Below are 18,513 nucleotides of genomic sequence, written 5' to 3' on the forward strand. Positions count from 1 at the left end.
GGTCCTACCTATACGCTCACTACGCTCAGTGCGTAGGGCCTCCGATCACAGGTGGGGCCTTCGGCCCTCAGGATGTGTATTAAAAATATAAATAAGTAAATAAAAATAGAAAAATAAAAGTACGTCAAGAATGGTGCTTTTATTGATTAACTGGTTCCACGTGCATTAACGCTGTATAAACAATAATAACTGAATCATTGCAGGCAAAAATTATAATAGTCTTTTAGAGTAACAAAACATAATGGTAATTTGAAATTTGTTTAGCGGGATTTAACATTAAATTCTGATGGGAATACTGAGTGCTGCACTGTAGGAGATCCACCGAGTCGCTGAGTGTTGCCACAGTACGATAATTATCGTATGTTTACGATAAGGTTGCCTCTGGAACGATGTACGTACCATTTTCTATTATCGTACGGTTTGTACGATAATTTTTGGGTTGAAAGCTAGCATGGCAGTAAATTTTGTGGCCACACATTCTAATGCTGAATGTGAAAGAGTATGCAGCAAAGTTAATCTTCTCAAAACCAAGCTAAGAAATAGGCTAAAAACCAAAATTGTAAATGGAGGTCTTCTTTCATCAGAATGCCTAAAATATTCACGAGGGTCATGTTTCAAAATCGCTCACTCTAAAGATATACTTGCACGCATAGCTAATCATGCACAGTTGTTCCACAGTTTGACAGGTGAAGATCTTAAAGGCTAATGAAATGGTGATCATTGACAATACATTATTTAATGCTCTTACCGAGTTATTATCTGCAAGAGTAAGCACATTTCAATGAATTATCCATTTAAGTTCTATGGACTGCATTCTGCTGTTATGCTCCATTTCACCGAGTCTGGCACCATCAGTGATGTCCTTAACACCATTAGCATTGATAAAGGTCCTCAGCACTGGATATACCTTTTTGTGTTGCCTTTATATAGGTTCTCAAGGTACTATAATAGTAGCTCACCTAGAGCAGAGGATTTACATCAACAGTACAGTCGCTGAGGACATCACTGATGGTGCCAGACTCGGTGAAAATGAGAATAGTTTACCGGACGGCCACAGATAATGTTGAGTGACGGCCTGATGACTTGGATTACTTTCACTGCATGTCTTGGCGTGACCCCAGTATTTTGTTTTCTTCTTACCTCATTTCACTTATACTTAACCCTGGCTATGGCTTCTAAGAAAGATCCAAGTGTCAGTGCTGGTGTCAAGCATAAACACCAGTCTATTCCAACAAAGTCAAGTTTCCTTGATCTTGGTAAATTGGTCCGCCATACTACCACAAAGACTTAAGACTGAGAGACCTACAGGTTAACTCACTCGCATCCAGCTGGGCTGTGATGACGTCACAGAGCCCCCTCACCTAGGCCAGTCTGCTGAGTTTGTATGACTCTTAATAAGAACTATTTTACTTTAGTCGGTATGACTTTCGTGTTTCTTGCATTGTGTTCTACAAAGTCTCAGCCTTCTCATTGTATGAAAACAAATCTGAAAATACAATTATTTCTTGGTTAAAAAATGAAAAGAAAGGAGACAAATCGTGTGTGAGGATGGATTCTTAAGCCCTCTTTCAAATTCTAATCGCCGAAACTCTTTTATTTTATGCAGCGTCACTTTCTCTTTTCTCTTATCATATTCTACAAACTCTCCCCTTTATAATGGCATAAGAACAACTCTGAAAATACAAATAATTCATGTGAAATATGATCAGGAAAGTAAAAGACTTAAGTGCACTCATGTGCTCTTTCCATTCCTACTCGTCAGAATTATATTATTTTATGGAATATCACTTTCATTTACCTTTCATCGTGTTCTACTAAGTCTCAGCTTTCTAACAGTTTAAAAACAAATCCAAATATCCAACTATTTCGTGGTAAAATATGATCGAGAATACAAATACTTTGAGTGCCCGGGTGCAGCAGTACAGTACATTACACACGCAGGGTCCTAACACTGTGATTACACCCATCAGGGTTAAGAGAGAGGGACTTGGGGGGGGGGGGAATAATGTGCTGACACTCTACCTTTATTGTTAAATCACGTGTAAACTGAACTCAATTTTCTCACTATATATATGACGTGCATATGCCGGCACTGACAGTTAAGAACATACAGACCATTCTTACTGGCTGCCTGGATTGGTTAACATAAGCATCAACTGTATGGTGATCCTGTGTGAAATGATCTATATTACATTTAAATTTTGCTGCAGAATTTATTTAACCACAGTCTGAATAGAAACAGCATGCATCTCTTTGGTGTACATTAGGCACACATCAAAATCACAAGTTTTGCATTTGGTCAAGTACATAATAAGACAGGTACAATGCCATCCTAAACAATCAATAGCACAAATGACAAATCAAGAAGATTGATCAGTATTTATGCGAAAATGCATACCTATGCAGTAATAACAGTTCTTATTATAAAGACTGTACTGTACTGCATACAGTGGGATTACAGTAATGTTAAGAGCTAGCAACATACATTCTCATGAAAGATGAGAAACAAATGTAAGGTTGTAGTACCGGTATCACGCCATTTTTCATCACCGGTAGTGTCATTATTTTAAATGAAATGAGCATTGGTACTTTTTTTTTTTAGTGTTGTGAAAAGCTACCAAAGTTATCAGTTTACTTTAATGACAGCAAAGAAGTGTTCAATAAATCAGTTTTAAAACCTTAAAGCTGAAAGACAGAGACAGTAAATGAAATTCTTGTAACCTGAACTGTAATACTGTATACTTTATGAAATAACTTTCCTTTACTAACAAAATCCATCTCACAGCAGTTAGCTTTTTTTTTTTTTTTTTGCTAAGCAGTTGCCTTCCGGCAACAAACTCTCATCCTTTTTCTATCCAACTCTCTAATGCAAGAGTTAACCGTTACTCCCAGTCCTTCATTGATGCAACAGGTCAACTGTGGAACTGTCTCCCTCTGTCTGTATTTCCAACTTCCTATGATCTCTAGTCTTTCAAACACAGTGTGTCCAGGCATCTCGAAATGAATGGATCTTGAATATGGCATATTGCATTGTTTTTTGTTTCTTTCTTGGAAGGAAAGGTTTGCGGGCTCCTGGCCTTTGGTTCTTTCTTCCTCCCACAAAAAAAAAAAAAAAATGCTATCCCAGCCACACGCCGTACTGTAAATGTCCCGGTAGACTGCATACTATAGTAGCACCAAGCACCAGGATGTGGAGTGGGAAAGTCGGTGGACACCGTAATCGAAGAGAGTGTACTGAGATGGTATGGTTATGTGGTGAGAATGGATAACAACAAAGAGGTGAAAAGGGTATATCTGAGCAAATCTAAAGGAGGGAGGAGGCGAGGTAGGCCAAGGAGAAGGTGGAGAGATATGGTGGATGAGTGTGTGAGGAAGAGAGGTTTGGAAGCCAGCGAGGCTAGAACAATGACAAGAGATCGAGCTGGCTGGATGAATGTTGTGAGGAGAAGTTCTTGATCAGGGATTTGGCATCCTTTTTTAACGTGGCAACGTCCAGATTGATTCAATCGGATGCATTTGTGTGAAGCTCCAGAGCGTGGTGAATGTTTTGGGCATATCCGATGAAGCCAGGATTCCGGGGGCTTGAATGGTGAGTGAATGGCAGCGGGGCCCAGTGGATTGGGCAAATCTGGGCTATCTGGACATTGCCATTCCTCTCCGTGCCCTTGGGTGGGAAAGGAGGTCCGGATGATGATGATGATGATATAGATAGATAGATAGATAGATAGATAGACAGATAGATAGATAGATAAATAGATAGATAGATAGATACATACATACATATATATACATATATATATACATACATAGATAGGGAGATAGATGGTTTCATAGATAGATAAATAGACAGATAGACAGATTGATAGATAGAAAAACAATATATATATATATATATATATATATATATATATATATATATATATATATATATATATATATATATATATATATATATTAAAGAAATATGGAACCAAAGTTCAGGAGCCCGCAAACCGTTCTTTCCAGGAAAAAAAAAAAAACAATACAAAATAGAGCCATATTCAAGCTCCATTCATTTCGAGATGCCTGGACACACTCCGTTTGAAAGACTGGAGATCATAGGAAGTAGGAAATACAGACAGAGGGAGACAGTTCCAGAGTTGACCTGTTGCATAAATGAAAGACTGGAAGTGACGGTTAACTCTTGCATTAGAGAGCTGGACAGAAAAGGGATGAGAATTTGTTGCTAGACGGGTGCTACACCCCCGTCGTAGAGTTCGAGGGATGCAAGCAGACAGTTCAGAGAAGCAGCGACCATTGAAGCAGCGATATAAAAGAGATAAAGATGCAACAGTGCAGAGAAGAGACAGAGGTTGAAGGGAGCCAGTAAGAGGAGGTGAGTTAATGAGGCGAAAAGCCTTTGACTCCACCCTATTTCGAAGAGCTGTATGTGGGGAACTTCCCCACACATGAGAGTTGTACTCTACACAGGGGCAAATAAAACCCGTGTATAAAGTCAACAACCATTTTGCATGGGTAACGAAGGTAAGGAGTCAGCTTAGCACACCCAATCTCTTGGAAGCAGATTTTACAAAAGATGCAATATGATCTTTCCAAGATAAGTCCCGAGTAAATGAAACCCCAAGCATGTTCAAGGTAGATGCATGATTGAGCTGGATATTACTAAACATCAGTGGGTATTCCTGGGGAAGACTGTGTCGGGTTGATAGCTGTAAAAACTGAGTTTTTGATGCATTAAAAACAAGAATATTTTTACCCGAGTCAGAGATACGAGCCAAGTCAGGTATTAGGTGTGCCACAGCCTCATCCCTTGCTTGTTGAAGTAACTGCTGAGATGGACGTTGCGAGAACCGAAAGGAAAGGTGAAGTGTGGAATCATCAGCATACCAGTGGATAGGGTTAGATGTACAGCTTAGGTCATTGATGAATAAAAGAAGGAGAGTTGGTGATAGAACAGAGCCCTAAGGAACACCACTGTTGATAGATCTAGAAGAACGATGGCCATCTACAACTGCAGCTATAGAACGGCAAGAAAAGAAGCTATAGATGAAGGCACAGATAGAAGGATAGAAACCGTAAGATGGCAGTTTGGAAATTAAAATTTTTTGTCAGACTCGGTCAAAAGCCTTTGAGATTTCAAGTGCAATGGCAAAGCTTTCGCCAAAGTCCCGAGAGGAGGATGAAGAGTGTCTAAAAGGTAGGTGAAAAGATCGCCAGTGAACTGTCCCTGACGGAACCCATACTGATGATCAGAGAGAAAGTTGTGATAGGAAAGAGGTTTTAAAATTTTTCTGTTAAGAAATGACTCGAAAACTTTTGAGACACAAGATGTTAAAGCAACTGGACAATAGTTAGAGGGTTGGGAATGGTCGCCCCTCTTTGTGACTGGCTGCAAGAGCAAACTTCCAGCAAGATGGAAAGGTACAAGTTGAAAGACAAAGGCAAAAGAGTTTAACTAGGCATGATGTAAGCACAGAAACACAGTTCTTGGGGACAACAGGAGGGACTCCATCATGGCCATATGCCTTGTTAGTATTAAGGCCAGTGATGGCAGAAAATACATCGTTGAAGAAATTTTAATGTCAGCCATGAGGAAGTCAGAGGGGGGAAGCGCTGGAGGAACAGCACTGGAATCGGCTAAAGTGGAATTGGAGGAGAAAGTCTGAGCAAAGAGATCTGCTTTATCATTAGAAGAAATAGCTACAGAGCCATCAGAGTAGAAAAGAGGATGGAAGGATGATGAGGTAAAGTTGCTAGAAAGATTTTTGGCAAGGTGCCAGAAGGAGCTGGAAGAATTTGAGTTGGAGAGTTGAGAGCATTTAGTATGGATGAAATTATTTTTAGCAGGGCAAAGAACAGACTTAGCACGATTCCAGGTACAAAAATAAACAAGATGTGATTCAGGGGTGGGTTGGCTCTGGCACCTTTTATAGGCCCTCTCCTTGTTGCGGACAGCATTAGGACAAGCGTGATTAAACCAAGGCTTTCTTGCATTAGTCAAAGGATATGCGAAGGGACTGTATGCATCCAAGTCCGAGAGAATAACCTCTGTAATGCGCAAAGCATACTCAGATGGCTCCTGGCCATGGACACAATAGTCATTCCAGGGAAAGTCAAAGAAGTACTGCCTGAGGGCCTCCCAGTCCGCAGCTCCAAAGTGCCATAGTTGACGTTTCTTTGGGGGGAACACAGGCCTTACCGGAGTGATAGGACAGGACAAAGTAATAAGGTTGTGATCGGAGGAGCCCAACGGAGAGGAAAGATTTACAGCGTAAGCAGAAGGATTAGTTGTAAGGAAGAGGTCAAGTATGTTGGAGCTCTCTCTAAGGCGGTCAGGGTTATGGGTAGGGTGCTGTACAAGCTGCTCTAGATCATCAACCCCTTAACTGCGGGGCATCACTTTCGTGATGCTCGGACACAAGGGATCATACCACGGGGCGTCACTTTTGTGATTCTGTGTTATTTTGAATTTGCCTGGGCTTTCAAGTGGTGGCTTGTATCATCTGTCAGTAATGCCAATGTCCAGCAATAGTCAGCACTGCTAATGTCATCTGTACTCCCATCCATTGTTGACAATTTACCCATTTTTCCCCTGTCCTTGACTACCCTCCTTACCTCCCCTCCATTACTCTCTCCTCCCGCCTGCCCAGCCTCGCCGCGCTATGCAAGTCCTGCCCGGATTTTTCCACTCATTTCATCCATTGAAAAGTGCCCTATGCCCTATTCTTATACAGAATAATATATAAAGAAAAGAGAACAGGTAATTGATACTGTCATACACTTGGAATGGGCTAATTATCACCTGGCAACACCCAACGTGCACTCGTTCGCTAATTTTCTCTTTTTATTTCCCCTTGAAATATGCCATATGACCTATTCTCGTAATAAAAATATGTATAAGAAAGGAAGGGAGAAGCCTAAGTGATATTTACATTCACCTGGAACAACCTAATTTATTATATATTGTCAGGATATCATGCCAATCATTTCACAGCATATAAATTAGCAGCTGTCACCACGCTGACATTGTCAACCCTTGCCTGCCCATAATACACCACATCATTCAGTTTACTGTCGTCTTTTGAGGTGAAACCATGTTGGATTCGCGCCTCTCCATTTCCGCCATTTGTGAGCCCACTGCAAAGGGCCGTGCGACCTCAACCCCTACTAAACCTCGTGTGGGAAGGGGTAAAGGACTAAGTGACTCTGCTGTGGAACGTGAACTGGCTAATTTATCCATGATAATGATGGACAGTGACTACGATCTTTCTGGTGAATCGTGTGATGTGCCAGTGGAGGATATGGTGACAGAAACTCCCAGTGCGAGTGCTTCAGTGTTCCAAGTTCGTCTTGACTCCAAGGGAAAGGAGCCCTTAGTTTTTGCAAGTGTCAGTGCATAACATAGTGTAAATAAAATACAAATGTAAATAATGTAAATTAAATAGAAAATGTAAATAGAAATGTAAAAAATTACTAATATAAGAATATGAGTACAAATACTTGGAGTAATGACAGTGAAAGTGAAAGCTTTGCTCTCTACGCTAGTTTTCTGAACGAGAAAGTGAATGCCTGGAGTGAAAATAAACAACTAGTAGTGAAGGAAACTTATGGATAAATATTGTGTGTATATATAAGTGTAATAAAGTACTAGGAGTATAAAGAGTGAGTTTGTTTATAAATAATAAATGACAGCTCCACCTCATACCAGTGGGGAACGAGCGCGGGTGGAAAGCTCGTTTGCGCTCGTAATTTACATTGCTTTCACAGTGTGTGTGTGTTTTTTTTAATATGGATTCCAAACTACTTGAAATTCATAGAAGAGTGTTTGTAGTGATAATATCAGGCGGTGGTAAGCATATTACAGGGTATCGGGAAGTGTAAAGTGGAGACTTCGTTACCCAACTTCAGAAGTCTCCACAAGTCCTACGGTAGTCAACGAAGGCTCAACAAACATCCCAGGAGAAAGGTGAAGGTATGTGCCACATGCATATGTAATTATAATACTCTAGGCCTAATAACTGATCTTTGGCAAAAAATTTTAAAAAGTCAGTCGGAGTGCAATTATCACCACGGGACAGGCACGGCACGCTTCTGACATCCCTGCAGTTAAGGGGTTAAGGATAGAAAAGATGTAGGCTTGTTCACCACGTGAATCAGTGAAAGGAGAGGAGAGCCAGAGATGGTGGTGAACATTGAAATTTCCTAGAATGGAGATCTCAGAGAAAGGAGAAATGGATAGAATGTGTTCCATCGTAGAAGTAACATAGTTGAAGAGTTTTTCATAGTAGAATTCGGAGATAAGTAAACAACGCAGATATATTTAGTCAGATTATGACAGGAAAGCCGAACCCAGAGAGTAGAGAATTCAGAAGAATCAAGTTCAGGAACACGAGAGCAAGATAAATCGCTGTGTACATATGCACAACAGCCACCTTTGGCTTTGAAAGGAGTATAGAGAAAGTAAGAGGAAACAGGAAAGGGTTTGCTGTCAGTAGTCTCAGCTGTGTCTCTGTCAGGAAGAGAAGGTGAGGTTTAAAGGAGATGAGGTGGTGTTTGACAGAGGAAAATTGGAGGAAAGACTGCGAATGTTGCATAAATGAAGAAGTGAGTAAGACAGTGGTTCCAGGCATCTCGCTGAGTCGTCACAGGGAGAGGAGCGGATGGGGGCATTTATGGTCCCCCCCCCCACTGGGGACTCCGAGGCCTGATTATTCCGTCAGTCTTTCAGTAATGACCTATCTCAAAAGCAAAAGAGAAGGCGTAGTTGTGCAGTTTCGAAAGGAGTAAAGACCCTCTTTATCTAACCACCCCTTTGTCTCACTCTCCAATATATATATATATATATATATATATATATATATATATATATATATATATATATATATATATATATATATATGTGTGTGTGTGTGTGTGTGTGTGTGTGTGTGTGTGTGTGTGTGTAACTCGGTCTGTCTATCGACTGATCTGTGTATCTGTATCTGTCTATTACACAGTGACAGAATTGCAAGGTTTAACAGATGGAAACAGAACTATGAACTTCTTCAGTCCTATGATATATTTTTCTTATATTCTTGCAACCTCCAAACAGTTGTATTCAGTTTCTGGAATTGTTTCTACTAGAACAGATGGTAACAAACGCTGTACTTAACCCATAATCCCCAAAGACCACCTCCAAGCTCCATAAAACTAACTGGTACTCGCAGGTTTATATCATGATGTACGGCATCGGACTGAATGGGTAAATACCGGAACTCAGAACGTGGTGTGATGAAAGGTAATTAGGAAGGGAAAGAGCAAAAACAAACAATGGAATGCTGAAAATACACATCCATGGTAAAATACATGTAGTGGTGTGTTGCTGTGAATGAAATTTAGAGGACTGACAGTTTAGTGTAATTGGTGGGATAATGCTCATTAGGCCTACTGATGGAGGCTTCTGATGCGTAAAATAACATAATTGCTAATTACGTACCTAATTATTTTTTCATTTAAAGCAGGACTCACTGCCTCACTGCCTGTCCGCTACACTAGCACGATGACCTCATGACTCTGAAATAAATACATTACAAAAAAAAAAAAAAAAAAAGAAGCAGCAGCACGAGAGTACGAAATTCCCGCTCCCATCATTTGGTCAAAGGGGCGAACGTTAAGAGTTTATCCTGTGAGCTTCACTTTCGTTTGATTGCCTTGATATCGAAGTATTTCATTCATGCCTAACCGTTGGTCCTTCTACCTTTTTTTTTTTTTTCATATCGTATCAAGCCTGTGTCACTTTACCTGCATTTTGACCTTGACTACCGACCTTTCCCTGTGTCCTTGACCACTGACTGTTTCCAAGATAGATTTCCTTTATCCTTGTCTCACCGAGAACCATTTCTCATAATCTGACCTTTTCAGATACAAATTGTTTAAGTTTAACCTGGCCCTGTTGCCTTGTCCTTGAGTCTATTGTTCTCGGCAACGATAGATCAACTATCTTGGCTGACCTTTAACGCATCCACCAAGTCTGGTTACAATCGGATGACAAGTTACTTTCTTTTATCTTCCCCCCACAACCACACACATGACGAGAAAAACGCTATACTGGCATTCATATGTGCGAATTACTCATAATCAGGGCCTTCTCAGACAGGTCAGCCTGATGGACGGCTAAAATATGCCTTCACCGTGCATGACGTCACGCTCGCCACTGACTCTCGAGTTCGCCAATCCCCGCTGCATTTCTCCAACACTGTTTTTGTGCTTATATATATGTTTTGTCTGCTTGCTTTATTCCTGCATGTTATTCAAAGGCGGATAATATCAGCTCCTTGTGAGCAGTAAGAACATAAGAATATGTTTGTTTCAATGCAGTGCGTCGGATAGCACATGCCAGGTAGCTTCTGTAAAGATGATTTTACTACTACAGGTAGGTGAAGTGAAGGACAGCAGAGCAAGCTCGGGTAAGAGTTTCAGAGACGCAAAGATTCAACGACATAATCATGTGGGTTTAGAGAGGTACAGGTTACTGGGAAGATAGGGTATAATTCGAACAGTAAACTATTTTTTTTACTCATTTTATTTAAAAAAAAAAATACTAGGCTATACCCCATGAAAGCATAGGATTCACTGACCTGAAGAGACAGATAAAAATTAAGTAGTTAAATAAATTTTGCCGGCATTTCGTTTTATGATGTCTTTTTCATATTTTTCCTAGCCTTGCCCCAGAAGGTTTTACTTTCTTCTTATTTATAGCAATAATATTGTTCAGATATCTCATAATGAAGCACACAGAACTCTTACAATAATATCCTCGTACAAGTGATGTTGTGACCGCAAAAGAAATATTATACCCGCATTTATACTGCGAAACCTGGAAACATAATGTTGTACCGTCATAAACAATGCTATACTTGTACCATAGTGCTATACCCGTATACATAGTCCTGTACCTACATAAATAATGCTATACCCACACAACTAATGCAATACCCGTATACATACTGCTGTACCTACATAAATAATGCTATACCCACACAACTAATGCAATACCCGTATACATACTGCTGTACCTACATAAATAATGCTATACCCACACAACTAATGCAATATCCATATACATACTGCTGTACCTACATAAATAATGCTATACTCACACAACTAATGCAATACCCGTATACATACTGCTGTACCTACATAAATAATGCTATACCCACACAACTAATGCAATATCCATATACATACTGCTGTACATGCTATACCCACATAAATAATGCAATACCCATATACATACTGCTGTACATTCATAACTAATGCTATACCCACACAAATAATGCAATACCCTATACATACTACTGTACCTTCATAAATATATAATGCTATACAGTACTGGCTCAAATAATGCCATACTCGCATACGTATGCTGTACCTTCATAAACAATACATACTAAATCGCCACAGATAATACTGTACACTCAAATATTTTTTTCTCCAGAAAAATGATGGTGTACTTTCACTAATAATGTTGTTAATAATACTGTACCCTTCCAAATAATACTGTACCATCACAAATGACGCTGTTACAGCACAAACAATGTACCCTGTACCCTCATTATGTATGCACACTAATGTTCTGTCCTTAAAAATATTGCACTGCTCTCACGCACAAACACTGCGCTCTCTCTCTCTCTCTCTCTCTCTCTCTCTCTCTCTCTCTCTCATGTACAATATTTAATACTTACAAATAACCGTGTACCCTCACACACACTGCTCTACCTCCACGACGCAATGCGCTACTCTCTCATACTGTATCCACAGTTCTGTACCATCACACTATCCATCAATCTATCTATATCCCGACGCTCTAATCCCGCAAAGGGTGGCCACAGACAAAAAGCCTCGAAGTCCATCTGTCACCCACCATTTGACTACCCTCCCCCCAACTCACTCCCCCCTCCTTTATATACCTCTCAACTCCATCCCTCCACCTCATCCTCGGTCTTCCCCTCCCTCTCCCTCCCTCCACTTCACCTACATACACCCTCTTATTCGTTCATTTTCCATCACAGACAGAAAATATTACATAATACTGACTAATATTGTGTTAATGAAGCTCAAAACCTGGCAAAAAGAAGGATGGGAGAGCTGCCTTCCTCAGTGCTGGTTGGTTTCAATGCCTTTTAGTTCAAAATAATCGATATTTTAATAGCATCTATGAAGGTACTTTCCTTCAACTGTATACAAAAGATAAGTTTATTGTCTGGATTCACTTTGCCTGCACGACAACAAGCATTTGATCTACTTCTCTGTGTATGTTTTTTCCTCTTGGAATGCTGAAATTATGAATTTCTGTGCCTGTTATCTTTTGTTTGGTGATACAACAACCATACGAGTGTACCAGGCAGTTACTCTACAATATTATGGATCATATGAGCAAATAGCACACAGATTAAGAACATTAGATAAGCCTCAAAGTTTTATATCTGGGTACAAACTAAGAGCGAGATATAGACAAGCTAGTGGTGAGCGTGACGTCACGGCCTCCTTCACCTCCCTAATGTCCTGGGCATCTGTGGACCTGTTTGACTGGGCTGTGGGGAGGCTCCCCACATGCAGCTCTTCTCAACAAGGTGGAGTCAAAGACTTTCGTCTCAGTAACTCCTCCTCTTACTGGCTCCCTTCAACCTCTGTCCTTTCGCCTCACTGTTGCATCTTTATCTCTTTTCTCTCGCTACTTCAATGGTCACTGCTCCTCTGAACTGTCTGCTTGCATCACTCCACCTTTAAGACGGTCGCATTGTCACGAATCAAATTCGAGACATTTTCCTTTTGTGAGAAACCACAAACTATTAGTGGAAAACTCACTGTGTATCGTTCAGTTAACCGTTTCTCTCTCCATTTCGATGGTATACTTTTTTCAAAACATTCGTCACTGTTCAAAAGTGACCGTTCTAATGAACGTCATTAAGTGCTCTACTGAGCGATATTATTGTTTCTATATTGTTCACCCCTGCTTGCCTCAACCGTTGGCCACGCCTTCTTCCGGCTGGCCTGGGCATCCTACCACACACATCGAATTTGAATCAGTCTTTTGTCTGTCGCGACGGAGTGTGGTTCTGTGCTCCAGTAGTGAGAGTGAGAGAGGTCTTCTAGCACCCAGACTCCACTAGACTACAGTTCTCCAGGCTCCCACCCTTCCTTGGTGATACGCTACATTGACCAGTATTTCCTTTTCGTATTTTCCTAGGTTTAAGAGGTTAGCTTCTGAGTGAGCGAGTTAGTGCGATCTCTTTATTTTGAATTCACGTTGAAATGTAACGTTAAATTTATTCCTTTGTAATCAATAAATTTAACAGTTCTTTTTCTTTGAGCCTAATGTAATATAAACTCATGTTTCATTTCTCCATAATTAAGCTTATTTCCCTTATAGCTCCTAGCTTGCATAAACGCTTTGCTATTCATAACTGGTACTTAGGCCAGTCTTGTTGTATTAAGCTTAAAATCCGTTGTGCCTTCTAGGAGTTAACGCATCAGCAAGAACCCGATATTATTAATTGTATTAGTTATTTATTGTCAAGGGTGACGTAACTTTCTCCAGAGGCTAACAGTACTAATAAACAGCAATTGTGAGTAATTGGCCTCTGCTGTGTACTGTTGAGAAAGTTTATAAATTCTCGTTCTGAGAGAATCGGCGAAGCGAGCCGACATAAAGTAATCATTGCTTGATTTAGCAAGACAATTCATTGTCCCTGCTCTTCAGTATTATTGAGAATTATCCTTTAATATTGCATTTATTTTAAAAACCCCGTGACACGCATAGCCCCCGTCTTGCAACACACTCTCATCCTTTTTCCGCCCAGCTCTCTAATGCAAGAGTTAACCGTTACTCCCAGTCCTTCATTTATGCAACAGGTCAACTTTGGAACTGTCTCCCTCTGTCTGTATTTCATACTTCCTAGGATTTCCAGTCTTTCAAATGCAATGTGTCCAGGCATCTGGAAATGAACGGATCTTGAATTTGGTTCTCTTTGTATTGTTTTTGTTTTTTTCTTGGAAGGAACAATTTTTCTGACTCCTGGCCTTTGGTTCCTTCTTCCTTGCATAAAAAAAAAAAAAAAAACTCCCACTCCTATGATGCCCCATGAGAGACTTACTGTAGTTGTCTTCGGGTTGGCTACTTAGTCCAGATATACAAGGCAATGGGGTCAGTTACTTGCCTCCAAGAGGTATTATGTACACAGTGATCTCCAATTACTCCTCTGGTTTGATTCTATTAAATTCTATTTGGGTGGGGGGGGGGGGAATAACACTTATCTGCAATCTCGCAACGTGCAGTGCACGGGTCAGGTTCATAAACAAACTTACAATCAACTCACGGTTAACGCAGAATCTTTTTATATTTCTTGTTAGCGACGTGACGTCCTCCAAAGGAAGTAAGGAATGGTCATGGTGGTGCATGGAATGGGTGGGACGGACTGGAATGTAGCTGGACCCTGGAGCTGGGTCATGAATGAACAGCTTGTGAAACCGTTGAAGGATTAGTGACGTGAGTGCAATGAAGGTATGTTCCAAAACATCCACCAAGAATGTTTGTGCTGAGAGGTGAGGGTAAAGAAATGGACCTGAGAGGTAAGGAAAGGGGTCAGATAAGCTGTATTTGTGATGGGAGTGGGGGGCGTCTATGAGAATATACCCAGCAAAAGTACTGCTGTAGGACTTTTTCATGAGCTTGTTTGTCAGTTTGAACACAGGTGTACAGTTCAGGTCGAATATCTTCAAGCTTTTGAGGAATTAAAATGTGTTTTTTATACTCACTCATAACATTATCCTGACGGTTTGGAATCGTTTTTTTTTTTTTTTTTTTTTTTTTTGCGGAATCCAATGCATGTAAATGAAATTGTTGCCTGTACGTAGCCTGCCACCACTATATGTCAGCGCATATTAATGCTATTGTTTTTGTTTCTTGGTTTATATCCACTTATAAGCAGAAACACAGTTGCCTTTGATTTAATCTGACAGAATACTAATCTCTCTTCGCCGCGTCTTGTATAGTACAGTATTCCAGCTAACTCTAAACGATATTCAGTTAGAACTGTGTCATAGGAGCCCGAGAGTTTTCATACATTTCTAACGCTAAATGAGCTTGTTTGGCTGAGAGTGAGTCACAGAAGCATGACAGTGACATCTGATGAAAATGGCATCACCAACCTCCCATATTACTTGTTTGTGGTATATGGTGACCTGGATTTCTGCTGTTGTGTTCTACAGCGTTTATGGTGTAGGTAACTGCCCTACACCTTAGTGGAGTAATATGACAGAAAATGTTCCAGGTTTAACAAAGGGATAAAACAGCACCTCTCCTGCATCTCAACAGTCGCCATGGACCGCTGCATCAGAAGGTGTATTACCCTTGTCATTCATATCGTATAGTTTGTTAGGTTTTTATTTTTTTTACCATGTTTAAGCACCATAATATCCTACAAATTGACTCATCTAAAATTACCAAATCACCCATACATTCTTCCATCATAATGTAATCTGCATATCATCCGTGAAGGCTCCTTTCCCATTCAGTACGAATACGTCTTAAAAAATTGCTGTTGCAACTGCCAGACAACAACAGAGTAAGGCCGACGCCTAGTTGTGAAGTTTTTACTTTTCTTTCTTTTTATGCTAAAAAGAGGGAAGCAGGAGCTAGAAGCTCGGAAGTTGTTTTTTTTCTTTCTAAGAGAGAGAGAGAGAGAGAGTAAAGATGTGTTAATCTGGAAATGACTAGCTATAATATGTTTAAAAGTCCAGGGTTCATGAGCAGAGGGAATGAAGCCTGAGGAGCACGGGTGCAAAGCTGGCCTGTTGCATGCCTGAAAGTCTGAGAATATATATTAACTGTTGCATTAAACACCTTGTCAGAAAAGGGAACCCAGAGACGAGATGTTTAAGTGCTGTTGGCCATAATTTTGAAATAGCAGACGTGGTGTGCAATGTGCATATATTTTGGTGTACATAGTTACAGGCAAATATTCATGACAGTATGCTGGCTTAATCTCTGCGTTGATGAAGCACTGAAAGGAGTTCAGCAAAGGGAGATAATTAGGAGCCACGACCTGAGGGCTAATGAAACGGAAGTTCCAGTTCTCCTTATCATTATCTTCATTATAAACAAACACCATTTACCCTCTGTTGTGAGCTGTCACTCCTTGTTTATTTAAAACGTCTGGAAGTATACAGACAGAGGGGAAAACGCATTAAATCTCTCTCTCTCTCTCTCTCTAAATCTTTAGTAGGATATTTGTTTGATGAGCTGTTATGGCTATTGGTTTATGTGTAAACACAGCGTCCATGTGTTTTCCTCTACCATATTGGACGTTCTCAACCTTAGTATGGGATATATTTCACAACCGAGAACAATGCAAAACAAACAGGAAAAAAACAATTGCCAGTTATCTGGTAGTTTGTTGTGGGTGGATTATAACACCAATAAATATTGTGTGATATGAAAAAAAGAGGTCGCAAACAGTAGAATCTTTCCCACCAACAAATTCATTTCTTCTCGAAATGAATAGGTCTTGAATTTGGCTCTCTGTTGTCTTGTTTTTTTTTTTTTTTTTTTTTTTCTTGGAGGGAACAGTTGCGGACGCCTGGACTTTGGTTCCTGTCTCCTTGAAAAAAAGAAAAAAAAAGCCAAAGCCAGAAGTAAAAAAAGTAAGAAGGGTCGTCATGCAGTAGTGTGTTGTCAGAAATGGCACATGGGCGATCGCAGATCGCACAATAAATAATAAATAATTAAATAATAAATAAAAATTTTATAATTTGAAGTTCATTCAAATACACTTTACTGATCTTTCACATAAGTCGCCGACGTCATCATAACACCACTGCTTGTGACATCACACAGGTCCTGAGTAAACCTGTACATGTATGAAGTATATGAAATGGGTATTAACGGTGAAAGTGTGCCATGTGAAGGTGTGTGGCAATGGACGAACTACCAGGACACATGAAAATGGGTGGACACATGAAGTGACTGCTGCGTGATACCATAAACAACCAGATGGCTTTCACTTTCTGTGATACACGATGTAATGATCCTTTTTCTCATCTCCATATATCAACACAGCTAATACCGCCTTTCACAAGGAGACCTTGTTTTCTTTCTCGCGTCATCCATTCTCGTTTTATGGGTTAATTTGTATCTTTTCCATGCTTCAACATTTTTCTTTGTTACTGACCACCAGACCTACAGAAAATTCTTTGACAATTCTGGCGCCATCCATTTGAAATACTTTATGGTTGACACGTCTACAGTACTTCAATGTGGTCTGAAGAAATGGCATTTGTCTTAAATGTACAGACTCATTGGTGGGTCATAAATACTCTGGCGGAAATCAGATGATTAATTTTTTTCCTTCGATTACATGGATTCTGCAGTATACTGTACATCGTCTTTCAGGTATCGCTTGTCACAGTCACCAGTGTTACTTTTTCCTTCAGACAATGCTTCATATGCTAGACACACCCTCACATGTTAACTCTGTCTTTACCAGCCGTATTGTGGCAAGTAGCTCAGAGAGTGACCAGCAATGACAGTCAGATGAACTCCTAACTGAATTAGTTATTGATAAGAGAATATGCAGTTTTGCATTACCAGTTCGGTCCGCTTTCCTGCATCCCTGGTGGACTAACAGTACTTGGTGACAATTGTCTTTTCATTAAAAACCTGTGTCGTGTCATCATAAATTGTAATACTACCACAGGAGATATTCCAGCTTACGAGACACCGAGCGTTGTGGTTGGGTTAGAGGCTCTGTTTCTTCTCTCCAATTTTTAGACTTCCTGACTTTAATGAACAAACTTTGTGACAGGAAGAAAATTTTACAAATGCGTTTCAAACTAACAAATTTAAGAGGATACAAGGTCCAATGTGTACCTTCCTATTAATAACCATTAAATCCTTTCCTTCAGCGATGTCTTCTTCATATGCTCGTTACGCCATTCTGCTAGGTTAAAGCCACTTCTGGTGGGGTTAACCTTTTAACCCTTTCACTACGATGTCTCCGACGCAAAATAAAACTTTCTGGTGGTAGTAGTGTGATAGCAAAATGACAATGAAAAGGTAAAACATATTTACTGAACTCAGGACCGTGCTACCACCACAATATTACAGTATACTCTACTTACCCATGGGAGAGACTCGTTCACATTAATGTTCACGAATACTTGATCTATATATATTTTTATTGCATGACAGTCCATGCATACACATCATAAGAAATTATTCATGTGCTACAGTCACAAGTAAACTAGGTAAGTGATTCTAAGGATGCCATCAGTGCCAATGATAGACGGTCAGTTATATTCTAGTGGTTGGATGACGTGATTATATTGTGAAATCTAACGAAAGTTCTGAGGAAAAGCAATGCTAAATAGTTGACAATAAAATCTGATTACAATACAGATAACAGAGACAAAGGAATAAGAGAACAACGAAGTATATAAGAGAGAAGCGAAATATTTCCATTCCCTAAAATAACC

This window comes from Coenobita brevimanus, chromosome 89, assembly GCF_032717465.1.
Source record: "Coenobita brevimanus isolate Jiangsu-jjx chromosome 89, ASM3271746v2, whole genome shotgun sequence".
Classification (NCBI taxonomy): Eukaryota; Metazoa; Arthropoda; class Malacostraca; order Decapoda; family Coenobitidae; genus Coenobita; species Coenobita brevimanus.